The sequence below is a fragment of the Coturnix japonica genome, chromosome 3 (assembly GCF_001577835.2).
Source record: "Coturnix japonica isolate 7356 chromosome 3, Coturnix japonica 2.1, whole genome shotgun sequence".
Taxonomy (NCBI): domain Eukaryota; kingdom Metazoa; phylum Chordata; class Aves; order Galliformes; family Phasianidae; genus Coturnix; species Coturnix japonica.
Genome location: NC_029518.1, coordinates 38854994 through 38872992, shown reverse-complemented (window position 1 = coordinate 38872992; position 17999 = coordinate 38854994). Strand labels below are relative to the sequence as shown.

At 37.0% G+C, this 17999-nt stretch overlaps 1 protein-coding gene across 2 annotated transcripts in view; it reads right to left on the bottom strand.

Moving 5' to 3' along the window:
• Nucleotides 1-17999, bottom strand: part of PDE10A (phosphodiesterase 10A) — a 333680-nt gene that overhangs the window by 56954 nt on the left and 258727 nt on the right. The window lies entirely within an intron of this gene.

The window sequence follows — 17999 nt, the reverse complement described above, 5'->3', positions numbered from 1 at the left end:
AATGATGCCTACATAAGCAAATTAGTGAGTAAACTGAGATTTCCTGTTAGGAAGTATTCCTGTTGAGTTCTCTGGATGTGGAAGAAAAATCTTGTGATCATAGGACTATGAGAATATAACCAAGGTAACTTCCTAATGCATTAAAAACACAGAGATTACAGACATATATATGCTACTATGTCTTCTGTTTCAAATGCAGACTGTCACACTATTTTTGCAATTTTAATATGCACTGATAATCACAGGTGCAGCAACAGAGCTTGAGCTAAAAGACTGCATACTATTTATACAAGAATGCATTTACCACAGGAAGTTTCAGCTTCTAGTTCAACCACACCAAAAGCAGCTTAAACTCATCCTTACCCTCTAGTTGTTTACGTCTTTTTGAAAATACAAAGAGAGCTATTTGTATACTTTTCCTTTGATAGTAGAAATGGAATTACAAAGTTTTTCAAATTAATTGTGAGTCAACAAACAGATTTAATCTTACCGAGAAAGATAATATGTTTATTTTTGTTGGCCTTATTTATGCATATTTGGATACTTCTGTACAGAAGATGTATCTGTTAAATACAGATATAATATCATCTAAGCTACTTAGTATTAGCTATATTTTTTTTCAAAATGACCTCCAAGTGAAGAATATTTAAGAAGAGCATATTTACATGTGTAAAAAAACGTTACTCATATTTTTGGAGAACCTCAACAATGCAGCTTCATAGGCTGAGCAGAATTTTGCAAATGTAAACTACCCAACATTATACCTCCCATACATACATAATGCTGCACTTTTGCTTTTATAATACAAAACATGCTAATGTGCAAATCATGCCCCGCAACTAATTGTTAATTATTACAAAGGTAAAAAGTGATTAAGAAGTTACACACAGGTAACATATGAAACCACCATAAAGGCATGTATTTTGCTGGATACAGCAGATGAACATGGAAAGATGGTCATTATGTCAAAAAAAAAAAAAAAGAAAATAAATAAAAACATGTCTATTTCATTCTGTGAAGAAATTAAAACAACCATACAAAGAAGACACAATAGCTATGGTACTCAGTAAAGACGAACTTCATGGAAGAATTAGCAGAGACAGTATTTTTTCAAAACCAGAAAGATAAAATTGATATCCCATTCTCTCTCTTCCAGAAGACACATAAAAAGTGTTTGGGAGGTTTGATGTTAGAATCATAGAAGTACACAATTATCAAGGTTGGAAAAGATCTCCAAGATCATCCAGTCCAACCATTCACCTCACCACAAACTCCTTACAGGCAGTTGTAGAGAGCAGTAAGGTCTCCCCTGAGACTTCTCTCTGGCCTAAACCATCCCAGTTCCCTCAACCACTCCTCATAAGGCTTATGCTCCAGTCCCCTTACCAGCTTTGCGCTCCTTCTCTGGAAACACCCTAAGGCCTCAATGTCTTTCTTGTAAGAGGAGCCTAAAACTGAACACAGTACTCAAGGTATGGCCTCACCAGGGTTGAGCACAGAAGGATGTTCACCTCCTTGCTCCTGCTGGCAACACTATTTCTGATACAAGCCAGGATGCCACTGTCCTTCTTGCTTCCTGGGCACACTGTTGGCACATTTAGTCGAGTGCCCATCAACATCCCTGAGTCCCTTTCTTCCACAAAGTATTCCAGTCACTCTTCCCCAAGCCTTTAACAATGCCTGGGGTTGTTGTGGTCAAAATGCAGCAGTCAGCACTTGGTCTTGTTCAGCTTCATCTCAATGGCCTTAGCCCAGCCATCCAGCCAGTCCAGATCCCTCTGTAGAGCCTTGCTAACCCCTGGCAGATCAACACTTCCAGCCAACTTGGTGCCATCTGAAAACTTATTGAGGGTGCACTCAAACCCCTTGCCCAGGTCATTAACACAGAAACTAAAGAATACAGGTCCCGATACGGACCCCTGGGGAACACCACACATGACTGGTCACGTGTTCCATTTAACTCTATGCACCACAATTCTTTGCACCCGGCAAAGAGCGTATCTGTCCAAGCCACAGGCCGACAGCTTCTTCAGGAAAATACCATGTAGGACAGTGTCAAAGGCTTTTCTGAAGCCTAGGTAGACCACGTGAACAGCCTTTGCCTCATTCACCAGGAGGGTCACTCAGTCATACAAGGAGATATCTGCTGGTGATGTTTGCAATTCAGTGATTATGAATATATGGGAAATACAAGGAAGACATTTTTAGGGGAATGAGGAATGCAGTGTAGGAAGCAAGCCTGCCTTTCAAGCTCCCTTACGCCATCTACATGCAGTAAAACAGCAGAATTCCCACAAATCATTATATTAACGAATTCCCCTAGCCAAAACATGGGATTAGGTAACAAATGAAACTAACAGGAGGCTGAAGAAAAATAGCCCTGAATTGCATAATTCTTTATTTTAAAAGCCATGATTTCTGTTTGTTTAAAAGCTACAAATGCACTGATATCTGCTGGCTTGTAAATCAATTTCCCTCTCTGTAGGATATTTTAAAGAAACAGAATAAACATTAAAATAAATTCAGAGTCATTAAGTATATCAATAAATAGCAGCTTGTTATAGAGTTATAGAGAAATATTATTTCTTGAACATAAAAGTCCCTGTTTATTATGGCAAACTGTGTATAAAAAAATAGACATCTGCACTGAGTGAAAAGAACAACCTGTGAGAAAGTAAGGGCTTGTGAATGAAATCATGCAGATGCTCCAGCCACAGAAATTTTTCATCAGGAGTTCACTTCTAATTTCAGTACAAATTCAATCAAATTTGATACACAAGTGTCATTGCTCCCCTACCATATGTCAGCAGAATTGCAATTCACAGAATTTAAGAGTATTACATTGATTTTTAATTTAATAATACTTGGAAAAATTATTAACACAGAGTAGTACCAAAGATATCTCGATTTAGTTCTGGCACATCACAACCAGACATAGTTTTGTGATCTGAAACAACAGGTACGTGTTGGTAATCGATCGGAAGACCCCCATTTAGCTGGCAATATAAAACCTGTTACATATATGTCTTGTTAATTTGAGCATAAATGTTCACTGATACTATAACTAAAAAACAAACAAACAAACAAAAACAAAAAAGGAAACTGTAGGGAACAGAAATAAATGTAAGGGTTTACCCACCAAGCATTCAGACAGACCAAAACCCTTGCAGCAGCAATGATGCCCCTCTTGCCCCATAGTGAGCCAAGTCCAGTCCACTAATATTGCAGGAAATGGTTCACTCTCTGGGGGCTATTTTAAACTGTGTAATGTTTCATGCAAAGAGAAAATATTAGTTTTGGCATACGTAGAATCTCATCTTGTAATATATTAGTATGAACGCTTTTCATATTTTACAAACAAAGGTGAATGATCATCTGAGAACTTCAAGATGGTAAGACAAAGTAGTCATAAACATGACTTAATTCAGCATTTCAGATAAGATATTGCAAAGCATTTTTCATGGAAAAAATAATTCTAATACCCAGCAAGTTTTATGACAGGAACCTCTTCCAGAAAAAGTGTTGTACTTTCTCCCTGACCTAACACTGTTCTTTATTCTATGTCGTTAAATACTACTGCTGATCCACCATCATTGATGATGATGAACAACTTCTTAGGATTAATTCTGTTTATGAGATCCCAGATAGCATACAGTCTCATTTTCCCAAGGATTGTTTTCCCACACAGCAGATGTCAGATTGACCTAATACTTTTTCTCTTAAAAATTTGCTTTAGGCTCCTTTTCCATCAGCTAATAAGACACAAGTTGTTTTAGATTTAATTAGACTAGCATATCTTTGCTGATTTTTTACCATGTGAATTGTCATGCATCCATATGTCAGAAGAAATTCTACACTGACAAATCTACAGCGACTACAGACTATTACAACCACCATGAAAAAAAGTTTACCGCATTTATTTCTTTAGTAGAAGAGTATCATATCAGTTGGTCAGTCAGTTTTAAATGCAACTTGACCCTGGCATTTTATGTCCCCACTGAAATTGTAGGATCTTAGCTGAGGGTGTTTCCTAAAGTGACAACAATCACATACATGTAACAAAAATGTTAGAACTGTCATTCAAGAAAATTTCTTGCCTCTTAAAAACAGTATCACCTAGAGTACCTGAACAGACCTCCTGACATCCAGCTGTTTAGATTCATATCACAATTTAGAAGCACTTGTGACGTAACTTAATAGCCAAACTAAATTAGACAGTTTGTTTAGACAAGGACTTTGACACTGAAAGTAAATAGTCATCGATATCGATCCCTAGTAGCTTATGAGGCTTCTTTCCTTGAAGCACAAAAAAAAAAACGCATTCAAGCTTGGCATAAAAAAAAAAAAGTCAGAATTTTTAGAAGTTCTTGAAAAGCAGCCCAAAAAGATGCTCAGTTCACCTTTTTAAAAACAACTAGCTAACATGGATCAGAAAATAAAAGATCATGAACCAAGACTTCCCTGCAGATGATATGGACAAAACCTCACTGTCTGTCACATGTCCTACACTCTTCGGCAAACAAGCAAGCAGGGAGTTACACAAAGTAGGGGCTAGAAGACAGTTCGTCTGAATTCATCAGAGACAATAACATGCCTGGAAGCTCAATGCCTTCTATTAACTTAGCCATCATGGAACTGATGAAATACTTGTAGCAATTTGGTTGACAGAAATTTGAACATGAGTCAACAGCATGCTCAAGAAACAAGAAAGGCTAACCATATCATGGGGTGCATCATGCACAGAACTGCCAGATTGTTGAGGGAAGTGATCCTGCTGCTTCACAGTGCACTGGTACAGCCTCACCTCAAGTACGGTGTACAGTTCTTGGTGGGAAAGTAAAAAAAGCAACAAAAGTGTGTAAAGTTGTTGGTGTCTAAAGGGGGACAACAAAGATGGTGAAGAATCTAGATTGAAAGAAGAATGAGGAGCAGCTGAGGTCCCTGGGTTTGTTCAGTCCAAAACAGAGGCTGACGGGAGGCCTCATGGAGACTGCAGCTCCTCGTATGGAGGAGCAGCACTGAGCTCTGCTCTCTGGTGAAAGCAACAGGACCTGAGGGAACAGCACAGAACTGCATCAGGGCAGGGTCAAGTTGGATGTCAGGAAAAGGTTCTTCATCAAGAGGGTGGACACAGGAACAGGCACCCAAGGAAATGATCATGGTATATAGCTTGGACAATGTTCTCAAGCCACACAATCTGATTTTTGAGTGTTCCTGTGTGCAGGCAGGAGTTGGACTCAATGCTCCTTGTAATTCCGTTCCAGCTTGGGATATTCTATGATTCTATCAATTTTGCACAGCCTGACCTGGCCACATATTTTGAAAGTGCTGTCTTCTGAAAATGCTGTCAGACCTTGTAAGAACAGAAAGGCATATGAAAGATTCAAATTTTTCTCATTTTTGAAAGTGATAAGCGGCACAACGTATATTGATAGTGGCTCTGCACATTCTGTATTCGTGGGCAAGAAATTCCCAGCTATATACTTGATGTGACAATTTAAGCTAATCTAATTAGCATAATTCTGCAAAATGATTAGCACAAAAATTGCTTTATAGTTAACATACTTCCTTTTTCCCTTCTGTTTAGTTGACTGGATGATGGATGTATCTCTGAACTTGTGAAATGAGGTCTTCCCACATTAGCTAAAACAGCTTCATAAAATTCTGCCTAAGTCTCTCAGGTTGAAGACACCTCAGGAAAAATCATGTTGGAACCTGGTCTCTGACCACAAAAGAAACTTAGTAATTTCTAGCACCGAAGTCCTTCACCAAGACAGTCCACAACTGTGTTTTATGATAATTAGCCTATGACTTAAGATCCTGTTGAATGCACAGTCTGTTAAATTGGTCAGCTCATCTATCTTACCAGTCAATGAGCTGCAGACATTGTCTATTACAGGTACATAACCATTCAAAAACAGGCTCAAAAGCATGCATAGCAATTTAGAGAGTTTTTTTCATGCTTATCAGTTTACAGGTACACTTTCTTGGCTGTATCTACTGCTTTTCTTGCCTAACAATCAATTCTGCTTGGCATTTGTCACACTTGCTGCTGTAGGCAGCAGTCTTTAAAATGGATTAAAGGTCTTGCAAATGCACAATGGAAGTCTCATGCCTGACATTAACAAAATTTCTGTATCACTCTCCTAACATTAATCTCAAATTTTTCCTAGCTTTTGGCCCCATGGAATTTTCCTGGCTGCCATATTTAAGGTGTCTTTGAAGTTCATTGCTATTGCTGCATCTCAGAAATAGTATTAACACTACTAGGCTGTTCTTCCGCTACTAAGTAGAGCTGTTCCTTCACTTCTGAATGCTTCAAACATATTGTGCAAAGCCTGAGGCTTTACTGTATTCAGCAGATGTTTTCAATGAGATGGAAAAAATTACCTTGCTGTTGGCTTCAGTGCTATTCAGAATACACCTTAAGCAACTCCAATGAAGTCAACAGAAATGCTCCAGCATGCACTGGACACCATCAGTGCTTCTATGTATTTAATGTCTCAGCATTCCTGTTATGTATAGCAATCCTGAGTTAAAAGAGATCACGACAAGGGAACACCACTTGAAGCAGTTACTACAAAGCACCAGCAACCTGAGAAAGCTACACTGGTTAGACTGTAAGTCAACTGGAAATATTATACATGTGAATTATCACATATACTCTCTGGAAATTGCTGCACTACTTAGTTTGGCAGGTTCATGAGCAGACCACAAATATGTCCTCATAACTGATAAGCCATCTGCAGGATTTTAAGCAAAGGCGAGTCCTCCTCCCTCTCCAACATCAAATACATACATCTTCCATTCACAGCCAAACGTGGCAAGGGCTGGGATCAAAAACTGCACCCAGCTTAGTGCTGTGAAATTCCCATTCCTGACATGGAATGATGTTTCAAAGGCTTAGAGTACAAATGAGCCGAGAAATTTCTACAAGTTCACAGCTTCTGGAGCAAAAAATACTGCATGCAGTTCAGGAACAGAAAGAGAATGTAGTAATCATACATTTGTTAACAGCAAGCACTTCATGTAACCCTTGGGGAAATAAACTAGCAAGACACCACTTTGTTTTTACTATGGCTATACATTTTTCTCCTTAATTCTATTTTGTTCTAATCCCCATCTTGTTGCTTTCTGTAATCTCATCTCTCTGTTTAGAAATGGGGGGTGGAATATGGGGGGTTGTTGATGTTGTTGGATTTTATTGTTGTTAGAAAAAGAATGAATTTTCAGATTTAAAAGGTTATCTGCTATACAGAAACTAAAAGCCAAACAAGAAGCTCCTGCCTACTTTGTTTTCTCCTTTTTCTCTGAATACACTCTAAACAAACCTAGTGTCACTGAACTTTTCAGTAGAAACTTCAACATCTGCAGAAAAATCAAGACAGAGCAGTTTTCCTCTCTTTCAACCAACTGACAAAGTAAACAAAAGAAATGCCCCAGAGGAAAAGTTTGCTAACGTCAACAAGGGTAAAAGGATCATTAGCATTAGAGATGATAGGTTACCACATGGGAGGGAGCAGTGATCCGGTGAAACATATTTACATCAGGGAATCATTTCAGTCCCTCTGAAGACACCCTACTGTAACTACAACATACATACATTTGTATTAGAGATGCATTTTATTTATTTTACCCTGGAGACTGAAAACTGAGAAACTGAGAAAATGTTCAAATTAATCTGAATAATAGTGACAGCAAAGAAGTGACAGCATAAAATTTACAAATTAAGCCTCTTTGCTCTTAAGAATTTCAGCTGATTTATTTGAAAACATAATCAAGCTCTCAGTGACTATGTGTAGAGCACTACAGAATAATGATGTGCAGGTAATTCAGAATTTTTGAGTATTTGAAAAATGACATGTTAAACTAACACAGTAAACAGAGTGGAACTAAGAGAAATGATTGAACTATTTGCTACTTATCAGTACACCCACCGTGAGTGAGTGAAACATTTTTCTTTCAAGGGGGAGATTGTTGGAACAAAAAATAATTATAACTTTGGTGAGTGTAAAAGGAACAGAACATGAACTGAATCATACACAGCTCTCTGTGAAAGGTAATGACTGTAGCTTCTGAATCTCTAAACTACATAGTTTTACTAGGAACAGACTTATAGTGATAGATACTGATAATCCAAAGGAATTATGCAAGAAAACCTCAAAAAGTTATAATGAAACTTATCTTCTTGGCTGCTGTACAAAATAAATAAATAATAAAATTAAGAATAAATAAATAAGAAAAATCCAAGACATTTGTGGAGTTCAGTATTCTTACACTAGCATTTCAGTGAATGCAAAATAGTTAAGTAATCCAACTGTGAGTAGGTAAAAAGATTTACCACAGCTCAAGCAACAGTGACAATGGCCAAGAGGGCCAATGGCATCCTGGCCTGCATTAGAGATAGTGTGGCCAAGCAGGAGCAAGGTGGTACTCATCCCCCTGTACTCAGCACTGGTGAGGCCGCATCTCGAGTACGGTTTTTAATTTTGTCCCTTCACTACAGGAATGACATTGAGGCCCTGGAATGCGTCCAGAGAAGGGCAATGACAGTGGTTAGGGATCAGGAGCACAAGTCTTATGAGGAACAGCTGAGGGAGCCGGGACTGTTTAGTCAGGAGAAGGCTCAGGAGAGACTGCATTGCACTCTACAGCTTCCTGAAGGGAGGTTGGGATGAGGAGGGGTTTGGCATCTTCTCACAGGCAATGGACAGGACACAAGGAAATGGCCACAAGTAGAACTCCATTCAGACCTGCAAACGCCTCGAAGACACTGTGACTGCCAAAATCAGGCACTTGAGTACCAGAGTGCATTGCAAACTTGCAGACCTAACCGAAGACACTCAGCACAAGTTATGCCCATTAAATATCTTGGCACATCAGCATTGAAATTACTCAGTCCTTTCATTCACTCACAGGCTGAACCCAGTCCTTAGTGTAATGATGATTTTCTCATATATGAATCTGCCTGCACGTTCTCCTGATCCAGCTAGGTCAGTGAAACTACTGCATACCAACTTTAAGCTGAAAAACTCTGGCATATGCTTCAAAGGTCGGGCTGCACTATAATGCAGAGGTGGTTTCTCTATAATAATTAGCTGACTGAAACATGCAGCCATAAGCAAGGGAACATGAGAGAGACATCATGAAAGAGACCACCCCATTTTCAGAGGCTACAAGGCCAACTTACCTCAGAAACATAATCACAGACAAAACTGATCCCACTGGCATTTTCAGAAGAAATTCATACTTGCAGACCACTTGACACTCCGAAATCAAGAAAAACGAGGGGAAAAGAATGTAGAAACATCCAAAATACTGCAAATACATATTTTACTATGAGAGTAGTGAGGTGCTGGAACAGGCTGCCCAGAGAGGCTGTGGATGGATGTCCCTGGAGGTGATCAATTCCAGGTTGGAAGGGACCCTGGGCAGCCTGGTGTAGTATTAAATGTAGAAGTTGGTGGACCTGCCTGTGGCAGGGTAAGGGGTTAGAGATTCATGATCCTTGAGGACTCTTCCAATCTGGGCCATTCTGTGGTTCTGTGAAATACAGATGCACAGTCTTTGTGCAAATGAAGAACTAGATGTGTTCACATAAATAAAAAAGCACATGAATGTAATTTTTTGTTAACTAACAAAATCTAATGCAGATGGTAAATTAATTGAAATACTAATAAGAACTCAGTGAATATATAAAGAAATCAGCTGGGAAGCTAATAAACTATATCTAACACAGCAGTAACACAGAGTGAAAGTACTGCTTCTGTCAGTGGAATAAGAGAACCAAAGCCAACTGTACCTCTTAAGCATGCTTGAGGTTCCCACCTGCTGGGATAAGGAGCTGTGTCTCCCAAATTATCAATCTAAGAAAACTACTAATGATCACATACTGAGAGCAGGCAACCAAGTGAGAAATCTATTCCCGCAAGTATGAAAAGGGTAATTCATAATCTAAGTCACTTCTCCCCATGCATTCAAAACAGTTTTGAAATACTCATATTTTGTCACTTACAACATAATTCTTCCCAACATCCTTCATCAGGCCTTCTGTCAACACTGACATGGAATTCTTACATAAGCAAGTACTACTCAACTATCTGGATCAGGAAACTGAAAAAAACAACTCAGTGATGGAACTGTTCCATAGACTCTTTTTTTCATATTCTGCATTTACCTAGCTAAGGAACACCAGAGCTGCTTTAGTTAGTCTATTTGGGTCTCACACCCATGTAGGCATACATACAGTCCACAAGACTGCTATATTCAAGAATTATTAGTTGTGATCATTTGTTTTGATGTCTAATTGCAAGAGACAGATTGGCCTACAAAACTACACCAAAGAGAACCATGTAATAACTACACAACAAGCCAGTGGTTCAAAAGACTAACATTAAAATAATCAAACAAAGAAAGACTGAAAATAGAAATAGGTGCCAAAGAAGAGAGCTTCAAGATAGAGTTGTAAAGGAGGAGAAGACAGGAGACAGGGACAAAGACGATAGCATGAGTAAAAGGACTGGATAAAGATGCTAGTAGTGGTGCTCTACTTTACCAGCCTCTCTAGAATAAATTTACTCTCTGCCATTGTAATAAACAAGTTTTACTTAAAAAAAAAAAAAAAGAAAAAAAAAAGTGTAATACTGAATATTACTGATTGACCAACTTAACTTCATAGAAAGAAAAAGAAACTAGTGCATGTAATACAGAAAGTAAGATTTGCCTTAAAATATTTATTTATATTAGCAAATAATTTTCACTATCACTGTAAAAACAAATCAAAACAAAACTGGAAACTTAAATCTTATGCTTCAAAAATACAGCTGTCAGGGCAAAAATTCAATTACTTCAGTGTACTTTGTCACTTTTCATAAATAGAACAGATGGCATTATTAAAATTCTAGTACAATAAAGTTTTCATAAGTTCATCAGACAACACTACATATACTAAAAAGACAGTAATAATGCAGATAGAGCTGCAGGATTCTAAATAATTTACAAGTACAGACATTATAAAGCTACATTCAAGAATTAGTACATATTAAAAAAATAATAATAATAATGCTAAATGAAAAAAAAAGTGTACAAGGACTGCAAGAAAAAGAGTATAAAATAGCAATTTGTTCTTCAGAGTAACTTCCAAGTTACTTGATGCACTCTGAGCCTGAATTCTATACAAATGATTTCAAGGCAGGCAGTCTACAAGACAGCTGAGAGGCAAAAGCTTGTGGGTTTTGCTACACTTACTTTTCTTTAAACAAGAATGTGGAATTAGTACAAAAGGACACAATGCATAAAAAGGAAGAATGAAATTTCATTACAAAAAATCCCTGCAGAAAACTTGCACTTATTCTCAGAGGTGATGTTCCCAGAAAACAAACAAAAGGTCAGCCAAACGTGCCTAGCACACATATGTCAATGGATTTAAATATTGTTCCAGACTAGCTTATTTGATACCTGAGAAATTTTTATTTGCTGTTCTCTTCACCATATTGAATTATTAGCCTACAGAGGATTCACTGAAAAATTGCACGATTTTTAATTGTCTTTCTATTGTCTCTCTTCCAGATAAAGCAACATCTTGACTAGGTAGAATGGTAGCTTTTAGCATTCCAATTTACTTGAAAAACATGCAAATACCTGTCACATTCAAAATGTGACAAAATGGGTTCAGTATAGAAAGAGATAAATAACCCATAGGAAATATAGCTTTGGCTACTTCTTGAACTGAAAGGACTCACTGATATTTCAGTTTCTTAATGTCTGGGATATTCAAGACAAACTTCTGTCTACTAAAGGAATTTTTATTTCTATTAAACGGTTTCCTCTAGTAAATTATTGGAAAGAAAAAGATTTTTAAATATATTTTAGATAACAATATAGCATATAAAGAAAAGCTTAATTCAGTCTATTATCTTCAAATTTTGAAAGCCTTCTTTAAGGTACAATATGAAAACAGGTACATCTAGGGGCATCCCAATCCATGGCAGGAATCAGAGCAAGATGGTTGGTCCAACCCAAACCATTCTGTGATTCTATCAAGACATACAATTGAGAAGATTCACTCGGTCCATCCTACATTTAAATGGTTTAGGACTGACACTTTAGATGAGAGCATTTTTAAGAACAGTCAAAAGAGAGAGGGAATTAAAATTTAGATTCAGTTAACATTTAGAAGTGCTTTGTTAGTACAGTGATTTTTTTTTTCCTGTTCTAAGTACTTATTTGCACCGTATTGTATCTGTACTGTTTTCTTTTACCATGACAACTCCAGGTGTAGTGGAAAAAATGCAAAATGGCTCCCTAATTTACTTATGCTTGCTTGCCTGTCATATTATAGCAATGAAACTGGACACCTACCACAGCAGTGACAGGGTAAAAATGTGTCCATTAAAATAAAAATAAAAGAAAACAAAAAAAACCCACCACCACCAACAACAAAAGCCATAACCATTGATAGAGATTACAGTTTTATAAATACAGTTAAGAAATTAAATGAGCCCATTTCAGCTTTATCTTAGGATAAGTATGATTTATGTGGCTAGAGCAAATGTACTCCTGTGAATATCTAGTGCAAAAGATTACAGTAAAATAAAAAGCTATGTCTGAATGTCTGCAAAGAAGTGCATGCACCCAACGGTGCTGAAGAAAGAAGAAAATAATAGCTCGCTTTCCACTGGATAAGACTTGGCAGTCAGCCATATGGTACAGGCTGGGTTCTGTCCCCAAAGACACATTCGTGCTAGCAACATATTGGGAGGTTGATTAGAGTCTTAAGATTACAACGAATAATCTTTCAATTTATGCTATCGTCTAATCAATGCTAGTCATAACCATACTGACATAATGTGATCCAAAGAAAATAGAGCACAACAAATACTCAAGAAGAATATTGTAATGACAGAACTCCATGTTCTACACAGCATCATTCTGTAATTCTCAAAACAAGCAAAAAATAATAATAATAAAAAAAAACCCAGCAACTGATTTAATGCTTCAGTTTCGTTTTAACATATTTTAAATCGCTACAGTTATTTCTTGTTCAACGTATCATTTAATAAGAGTATTCTTTAATTTAACATACGAAAGGATTTCCCATATCTTTAAAACAACTACGTATTTCTTTTAGAAACTTTAGGTTGTCCATTTAATAGTTAATACAAATAAATAATATTACTTGAATTGCACATAGAACTGGTTAGAAATGTTGTTGTTAAATACAACCCAGCGTAGTGCACTACCTTATCAATCTACCAGTGTTGGAAATGAAAATCCACAAACATCAAAAATAAAATTCTCCATTCATTAGAATGTATGAGATGTTAATTGAAAGGGATAACTCTCTGTAAACATTAACTATATACTATACACAGGCCATTTTCTGTTTTTCTAGCATAAGTGCATCTACTGACTCATTTTTTGTCCATTTCTGTCCTATGTAACCCCAAAGGGTCAAAATTCATTAAATCAGGGCGTCCTTAAAGATACTATTTGATAAAACTACTTGATACTCTTATCTTTACTGGGCATATAGCCAAGTATGTTTACAAAAATCCTGACTGACATAAGCATACAAGTTGTTTTTTAAACTTCTCTACTGACAAAGTAGCTCAGTTTATTTATGATGCTGCAATGCCTTTGAAACAAGAGTTTAATCTTCAGAGCAGTAATTTTTCTAGTAAATGTTGCACCTTGTAGCAAAAAGTTTAGAATATTCCGAACCAGGTGAGAATTTACAAATATGACAGTTCTTCAGGCACCGATTCAGTATGCCAGGTACAAGTAAAAACCTGGGCAGTGTCCATTTCTTTAACTCAGTTATTCTTCCTATATAGCATCTTGTTGGCAAAATTACAGACTTCACTTTCAGATGTGTTTTAGAACCAAAACAACCAAAACAAAACTATGTATCATCATCTTGAAGAAAAGAATCATTGTTCAACATGCATTCTCCATTGTAATTCAATTTACCTAAAGGAATTTGAAATTGCTTTTCTCTGAAAAAAAAGGGCATTCTGCTCTTGGACAAGCCTAGAATTTATGAATGGACTGGAGCAATGTGATTTCTTCCAGCCTATACTGATGCTAGTATTTAGAATTGAAGATACATTTTGTGCAGCTACTAAAAGGAAAATGTGATAAGATTAAAGATGTCAAATGAAAGAACATTATTAAATACGATCTCTCTTGTGAGTAATCAGAGGTATTTTCAAGGTAGAGGTAACACTGAGATATGACAGGAGGATTACTGCAGTCAGAACTGAAATTTAGTGCTGTTCTCCAGATTCCACATCTGTTTCCTAACTCATGAGTTACCTAAGTCAGTTTTCACTGATTCCTCTTCCAAGTTTGGATCCTGGGCATGATCTAAAACATTTTCAAATAACAAAGTGACACCTGATGGAAAAGAAAGAAAGAATGAAAGAATAAAAAATATAGTTCTGTGGACCTCTGGTAAAGATTAAGAATCTCCTGCTCTCCTTTTTCTGGACTATCCTTATTATAGAATCACAAAATATCTTGGGTTGGAAGGGACCTTATAGATCATCCAGTTCCAACATCCTTGTTATAGTCAGGGTTGCCACCCACCAGATCATACTATCTAGGACCTCATCCAACCTGGCCTTGAACACTTCCAGAGATGGGGTATCCACAGTTTCTCAGAGCAATCTGCTCCAATGCCTTATCACCCAAGAAAAAAGTTTCCACCTAACATCTAACCTAAATCTCCCCACTTTTATTTTAATGCCATTCCTCCCTTGTTCCAACACTATCAGATCACATAAAAAGTCAGTCTCCCTCCTGTTTCTAAGTTCCCTTCAAGGACTGTAAGGTCACAATGAGTCTCCCTGAAGCCCTCTCTTCTCCAAGCTAAATAAGCCCAGCTCCCTCAGCCTTTCTTCAAATACAAAAGAGGTGTTCCAGCCCTCTGATCACCTTCATGGCCCTACTCTGGACCTGCTCCTACAGCTCTGCATCTTTTGCTGGGAATCCCTGGCCTGGACACAGTATTCCAGATTGGGCCTCGTGAAGGCAGAGCAGAAGGGGACAATCACCTCCCTGTCCCTGCTGCCCATATATCTTATGATACAGCCCAGTATATAGATGGTTTTCTGGGCTGCTCACAGTCTGCTTAAGGAAATGTGTGTCTCTGACACTTAATGAAGCAGTGTTTTTTCTTAATTTTTTTGAATTATAAATGAAACCCTATGGGCAGGAGACACAGGAATGACAAGAGCCCTAATTTAATTTTTTCTCCAAGAGGTGAAAGCAGAGGTAGAACTCACCAGACTTTGTTAAATAAAGCTTGCCATCACTCAGAAAGCCCTGACCATCTACTTGAGCATAAATAAAACCCTAAAGCAACTTGAACAGAATTTATACAACTGCAACACCAATTTGTTTCTTCTTTCCCTCATCAATCACCAAAACCTAACACCAATGTTAAGCCAGTTAATGTGATGCTTTCCAAACAATACATACACATTTCTCCTCCCACAGCTACAACTGAATTGTCTCATTAATTTCTTAGCCCTTATTCCTGATTATTGGAATTATTTCCTTATCTTTGATTTGCCCTAGTTAGCAAATGACAAATCAAATGAAACATAGCATTTTGAAGTGTGAACCAAACAACTTTCTTAGCTGAAAAATCAAATAAGCAAACAAAACATTCAATTTTTGCATTAAAAACGTAAGTGTTGTTCATTGTTAGTGGTTACAGTGAATTAAAGATAAAATAGCTATTTTCTTCTGCAAGTCAAAGAAGACTCACTGTCTTCAATTAGGGATACCTTTGCATAAAGGAGTTTGGAATAAAGAATAAAGTAATTTTGTGGCCAAGCAACATGAATCTGGATAAGGTGTTTTCTCCAAAGGATGTGTTAGTGTTAAAATTGAAAAGTCCTCTGGCAACATACCTAAAACATTCCATAAACAATGTTATGAATACCTTTTTCTATTATTACTTTCAGTATATTTCAATGTGTTACTAAGTGAACTTGACTCACAGTTTTAACAGATAGTATAGAAACCTCCTGGAGAGGCAAGCTGAAGCATAATGGTAAAATAAGCTTGGCCCTACTCTGTTTGAAGTCCATCTACTTGATTTTACTGTCTATGACACTGGCTGGCAACAGCTCATTATAAAATCTGTATGAAGATGCTATGCTACATGAAAAAGAGACAGCACACAAAATATAGATGCACAAGGTAACCTTATTCTGGAACGCCCTTGGAGCAATCAAAGACTTACAAATTTTCTCAGCTGGAAGCTGCATCAGGATCATAGTATGCAACAGCTCTCAATGAAATATTTCTACCTTGGAATGTGTCTAATCACTTTTTGAACCCATTTACATTTTTAACATCTGAAATATCTTATGCTAATGAGTTCACAATTTAGGCATGTGTTGAGTAAAATTGGATGTCCTGTTGCTTCAAATCTGTAGCCAAGTCATTTTGTTGGCTGCTCTTCTGGTATTCTTTCATGAAGGTAAATAGTCAACCCTAAATTGTCTTCCTCATGACAGAAATAATCATAAAACATCTGTTACAGTACAAGTCTTTTGTGGATTGAAAAATCTCCCTGTTTGGAAACTGTCTCATAGAAGTTGTAAGTGTAAAGATAGTAAGTAAGGCAGACTTTATACAGGCCTAATAGTATTATCAGAAGCAGTTAGATGCACTAGCTAGTGCAAGGAATTCAGACCTTTCTAACTTCTATACATCTAAACAAAAAGCCTACATATAAGAGAGCAACAAAATCTTAGACATTAGAAGTCCATCCTCAGATATCATATTTTCAGATCAATAGACCTAAAAGTCTTCATGAAATTTGTGAAGAACAGAAACTAAACATTATTACTGATAAAATACTACTCTTAAAGCAACTAACTCTTTTTCAGGGTTTTAGACTCATACTCAAAGACAGTGGGTTTTTCAAATAAAATTCAACTGGCACCTGTTTTATAACCCATTATACATTTCTGTTCAAAATCTGCTTTCTATTGAGCTTTAAATGTTCAACAGGAAAAAAAACAGATCATCTCTTTCAGACAAAGTGATTACATTCTATAATCTCCCACTCCATAATAGATAATCACTCATTTCATTCAAATTCTCTAGATGATTAAAATAATTAAACATAATAAAACTCAGTGTGCTGGTATCTAAGCACATTGTATCAGCAAACCCAAGTGAAGCGGTTCTTACCATCCTCACATAGTGCTAGTCAAACAGTTCATTGCCTTGTGTCAGTGTGATGGTATAACTATTAGCTCAACGCATACAGGATCAATAAGCATAAGTTAAAGGAATACTTCCTTTCTTGTCTGCTTTTCTGATTTTCAAAACTACAGATTGTAGACATCTGAGCATCTTTGTTCTATATGTGTTCAGAAGGTGAAGTTAGCTGTATAGCATGTTTGAAATTCAGATTAATTTGTGGATTTCCAAAATGACTTAATGATGTTTCCCACTTGACTCTACTTGGCTGAATTATCTGTTGCTAAGCACTAACAGGGCTGATTTTTCTAATATGTTCCTAGCACCTCTTGAGTTACATCAGCCAGTTCAAGGCTAGGCCTAAGGTAACAGAGAAAATAAGGCTGCAGTCTGAGCTAGTCCAACAGTTTATTAGTTCCTGGTAAATTTTGGATACTTGGCATGTTCTCCCAAAGAAAAACATATAGGCTCAGTCCAGAGGACTGCCACGTGCCCAGGATCATTCTAAGAGTATTATGGATGTAACGTCCTATTTGCAAGAGCTCAACAATTTTACAGTTCAGCCTTCTTGTTATATCTTGTACAAAGCAACTTGGTCTCTGAAAAAAAAGATCAGCCATAGCTGATTTTATCCACTACTTTATTTTTCAGTTACTCAGCTTTATGAGATTCTTTTGAGAATCCACAGGTATGGTTTTAATTTTTAGTATGTCATTTTTTTCCAAAGGAGCTTAAGAAAATACAAATCCCTCTCAGACCATTGATGACCTCTT